This window comes from Anopheles aquasalis, chromosome 2 (genome assembly GCF_943734665.1).
Source record: "Anopheles aquasalis chromosome 2, idAnoAquaMG_Q_19, whole genome shotgun sequence".
Taxonomy (NCBI): domain Eukaryota; kingdom Metazoa; phylum Arthropoda; class Insecta; order Diptera; family Culicidae; genus Anopheles; species Anopheles aquasalis.
Window position 1 is genome coordinate 22,535,001 of NC_064877.1, and position 5,000 is coordinate 22,540,000.

Consider the following 5,000-nt stretch of genomic DNA (forward strand, 5'->3'; position numbering starts at 1 on the left):
GTTTTGCGGTGTAAGGTGTGGACAAATTAATGGACCTTTAAATGGGCTAAACGGTCGGTGGGTAGCAGTGGTGGATCGGTGGACGGAAAATAGACAGCTACGCTCCGCTGTCCATTTGCATCGAGTTGCTGCTGTTGGTTGTGGGGACAGGGTTTTCCGTTGTTCGGTATCGGTTACTACAACTGCGACAGTTCTTCTATCGTTAAAAGATTATCACCACCACAGCTGCAAATGAAGATGGTTGTTGAAAATATGGATCCTCCACCGCCTTGATGAAACTAATATTGGAATCGAATCCTTTCCTGCCGCTAATGAGACTGCCAAGTATTAGTATCATAAGTAATGAGTTCAATATGGTCGCCAGATATGACGTTGCAGGCTGAGTTTGGTAATTGGGTATTGAAACATCACTCCTTGGGCTTCGATTCTTCAACTCATTCGCTCCATGGAATGGGAGGAAATGAAACGGAAAAATGATAAAATTAATTTTATCTGCACTCTTCCCAGGGAACAGCACAGTCTATGTAAGAAAGAAAAGGCGAAGTAGGGCGCCGCGTTGGGATGGGGTGTTTCTCGTATCGGATAATTAAATTAAACAGTTTGTTATCTGTTCTTCGGGCGTTATTTTGCTCGGGTAACGAGAGCTCGCCATGCCGCTGAGGTCTAGGCGAGTAGTGAGAATTGTGGTGTAAAGCATTTAAAGTAATCGAATAGCACAGTCTGCCGGAGGCAAATGAATTTTTGTGTTGCTAAAAGTGTTATGTTGCCTGGTCCAATACGTATCGTGCGTATTCGAGATCCTGTGGGCGATATCAGGCAATCATCAGGTCCTGGCCCTCAAGCACTCTACTAACGCCCCCATGATGGATGGCGACAAATTACAAATCTAAATCCACCAAACCGCTTCGAGTGAACGATTTCCTTTATCTATTAACCCTAGTACGAACTCAGTTTTGCCAGAGGGGGGGCACAGTATCAGGGTATCAGTGGTAGGTCACGCAATCAGCGACTCCCGAAATAGAACGCGACGACAGATTTGAATGAGTGGAGTTGGGCGCCTCCATCGCTCGATGGTGAGATCGATAACACGAGCGAAGGGCAGTCAGTTGACCTCCGAATTTGGACATTCATTTGCTGGCGGATCCGTTTTTCCAACGCACGCACTGACCCCCTGTGGTCCCAGCACTCTTTACCCGTTTCAGACCGGATACTCACCCTCTCCTCATCACCTCTCTTTCTTTCACCGTTTGTTTAGCGTACAGTGTCAATGTCATCAAAGAAAAAGGCAGAGAGAGAGAGAGGAAGAGAGCCTCAAATAGCCATCGCCACAGGCCAAAAACGTGGGCAGCATTGCATGCCAGCCCAACGTTTTCTATCGTTTATTTGATTTCCTTTCGACGAAAGGTAGCGTACCTGGAATAGTGGCGCATTTCAGTGTTTCGGGTGGGCCAGTTTCCTGTTTGGGTGCCCCATCGACACCCCCTGGGGGTGCCTTACCTTGGAACGAAATCGACGTAATGTTGAAGTCGATGATCGGGGAACAAAACTCCTTCCCAACTTCTCCTCCTCCCCTTCCTAGGCGCCAGCAATCAAAAGGTAGCGATCGAAACCAATCCTATTCCAGTGGGTGGTGCGCGTAAGAAACACGAAAACAATGCAGCCACAGCACCACCATCAGCAGGAGCAGCAACTTAACTCAGGCACGCGATTCTTAACCGAACCGAACGCTCGAAATGGATGGAACGCGATTTTGTAGCAGCTAATGTGCGACGATATTTTTAGCTTCTCCGGAGACCGAGGCCAGTTAAAGAGAGAGATTGTGTGCCTGTGACCGTGCTTCGCGTCCTCGAACAACACGGGACAACACTGGTGTGTCAGGGGTGGGCAGGAGTTCGTATCGTTGATTTATGGGAAACACTTTTTTCCTCGTCTTCGTCTTCGTCTTCTGCTGCTGCTGCTGCTGCTGTTGCTGGGTTCCATTTTATTGGACTGTTTCGGCCAGCATTTGCAGTATATTACCACTTGATTTGGCTCGGGGCTCCGTAAATAACCGAAAGCCTCCACTGACATTTTGGGGTGACTGCTGTCACGGCACGGTAGCGGCCGAGCGGTGGCGGAGGTTGGTGGGAAGGGTTGGTAGATATTTATGGCGACTTTCGCCTTTTTCGGCGGCGGGGTTAACGCCGCGGTTAAGCGTATTTTGATTCAGGCCAAGACCGAGACCGAGACCGAGAGACCGGTTCGTCAGTAAAGCACTAAAGGAGCAAATGGAAATGGTGGCCTGGCAATCGGTGGTTGTCGCTGATCGGTGGCCTTTCGGGGAGACGAAAACATATTTTCAACATAAAGTGGCTTCGAATCGATTCCAAACCGCGTACACTGCTTACCGCAGTTGTTACACCGCGTCGTTGTATGATGTCATCACGCTGTATGATTGTTTGTTAGTGTGTGTGCCAAGCACACACTCTGATAAGCAGCGACGTAGTCGGTACATAGCCGGGCAGTACTGGCACATGACTTTAACACTTCGTGGATTGGTACCAGATGCTGTGTGCGCACACAATGAAACACAATCCACTAGCGCCCTAGTGTCAATGGCGCTCCGTGAACTCACGCACCGATGCTGAAATCTGTGTGCTATCCTGTGTGATTTCGCAGAACGATATTTCACTGCAGCCAGCACTGCTTGCGACTAGTGACATCGGTTATCCCGAGCGGACACTTGGACCTGTGCAAAGGGCGCATTGGGCATTGAAGGGAAAAAAATGGATGTTCGTTCTCGTCCCTTGGCCGTCGATGGTTGGTGTAAGGGGCAGAGGGGAATGGAATCGGAAGGAAATAAATGAGAAGCCATAAACAAGAATCACGTACGACAATTGTTGCCTGCTGGTGCTGCTTCGGTTACCCTTCGATCCTTCGGCCGAGCCATGGAGGTTCACCGCGGAGCACGATCACTCGCGCGTGCTCTCTCTCTCTTTCTCTCTCTCTCTCTCTCTCTCTCTCTTTCTTTCTCTCTCTCTCTGTGAAGGTTGATAAAATTTAAATTACTCCCTTCGTCACGCTTCACCGTTCCATCGTTCCTCTGCTAGACTGCTTGGGAACAGTTTTCCTTATGGAAAGCGAACGAGAGAGAGAGAGAGAGATAGAGAGAGAGAGAGAGAGAGAGAGAGAGAGAGAGAAAGAAAAAAAGAGAGAAGTAGGAAAATTGATATAGGAAGAGAGAGAGAGAGAGCAGTGAAAGATGAATCTGTGCCAACTGCCAGCCTGGCATGAGAAAGCTGATTGAATGGAATTTGATGGAAACGATGTGCGGTGCGTAATTTATGGGCCACGAAATTGTATATCTGCTAAAGGGAACTTCACGAGCATGGAGAACCACAAGAGTGACAGGAAGGCAGGATATTGATATTGACGGCGAAGTAATTTACGTCGCACGTCACGGAAGCAGCAGTCGCACCGCGATCGGCGCTTTGATGAGTTTGAGTTTTTAATATTCATGAGCTGGCTGGTTCAATTCAAAACCAAAATTACAATTAAATTAATTCCATGAACTTATAGACTGGCTACATATCACTACATAACCCTCCTGAGTCACTGTTCTTGGTTAATGTTTCAAATTTAACGACCGGTTCCTTGGGCTTCGCAAATTGTCAACGAACAAGGAAAGCAAACATTGTGCAAAGAGAAAGTAAATCCAAGAAATGCTTCGCAAAGGGTGTTTGCCACATTCTCACCCTCAGTGGCAAATATGTTTCGAGCCATTAGTGTGGGTCTAAGCGGTGAGATAAGACTAATGCTCTAATAGCACCCTACCCGAGTCCATCGACGGCGACCCTTCGCCATTGGTCATGGTCATTGAGCAGCAACAGCAACGTGGCCGAGCAGGAGCTAGGGAACTGCGGGGAAATGATAATTCCCTCTGCGGATAATAATCGTTATTAAAGATTAACAATCTGCCTTTTGCCGTCTCCACTGGCGCTGGCGGTGCGTGTTCAGTTGCTACGTAGCTGGAACTGCGCGCGCGATAAGACACAGAAGACCAGATTTGGGTCGTAAAGCGTAGCTGCTTCCGTCGGTGGTACCGCTACCGGTGCGGCAGGGTGCAACAGATCAGATTTCTTCCATTGAATAAGGGGGTAATCTTAGTAATAGCACTGCTCCGGGCAATAAACGCAACGCATATCCGGCGCCATGGTCCCCGGTAGGCGTTGCTGTTGAAAGTTTTATGATGTTTCATGGGAATTCGATAAGCTCTTCGATCGAACGAACGAACGATTTAAACGGTGCTGGTGGGGCCAGAGAATGAGGTTGATCGATGGATGGTTGTTTGGTTGGTGGCGGTATTGAACGTACCAAACGACCTGTATTGTGCTTTCTCTTGCCTGACAATCCAATGGAATGTGTGTTTTACCTTCAGATATAATGGGATCATGCTGTTGAGCATTGGAATGACTCTTCCGTTTGAGAATCCTGCATCGTATGTTTCGGGGAAGGTATCCTGGGGTTAGTGGTTGCGCTGCTGGGCTGGGCTTAATCATATTTTACGTCCCGGCAAAATCACTGATGCTGATGATCCTTGTCTTCGTTCTGTTTAATGATAGACATCAAGGGTGAATGGGTTGATAAGCTGACTGAAGAGTTATCGTGCATGGGAGGCATATGAGATGAAAGTCATGTAAGCTCTATATTTTATGTTGGAGAACACAGTCTCCTACTCGAGCATTGTTATCGATTTGCTGATCCATTAGCATTCCTGACTGCAATCGGATTACATATCCTTGATAGTGCCTTTTTTGTTTTTATTATGCATCTATAATGAATTAAAAGGAAGTTTAAATCAGATTCCTATGCACAAAACCTCTTGATTTTGTCTGTAGAGTAGTAAGAGAGTGAGTAAGTATGCGAGAAGAATCGTTTAGTAATGTTGATTTGATTAAATTTAGTTCAGGGTTCAAAGTTGTGTACAGGAATGTCAGAATCATGTGGAAATGGTGCTATCT

General features: G+C 47.3%; 1 protein-coding gene across 3 annotated transcripts in view; it reads left to right on the forward strand.

The window, feature by feature from the left end:
- LOC126570386 (uncharacterized) overlaps window positions 1-5,000 on the forward strand; it is a 58,338-nt gene that overhangs the window by 35,884 nt on the left and 17,454 nt on the right. The window lies entirely within an intron of this gene.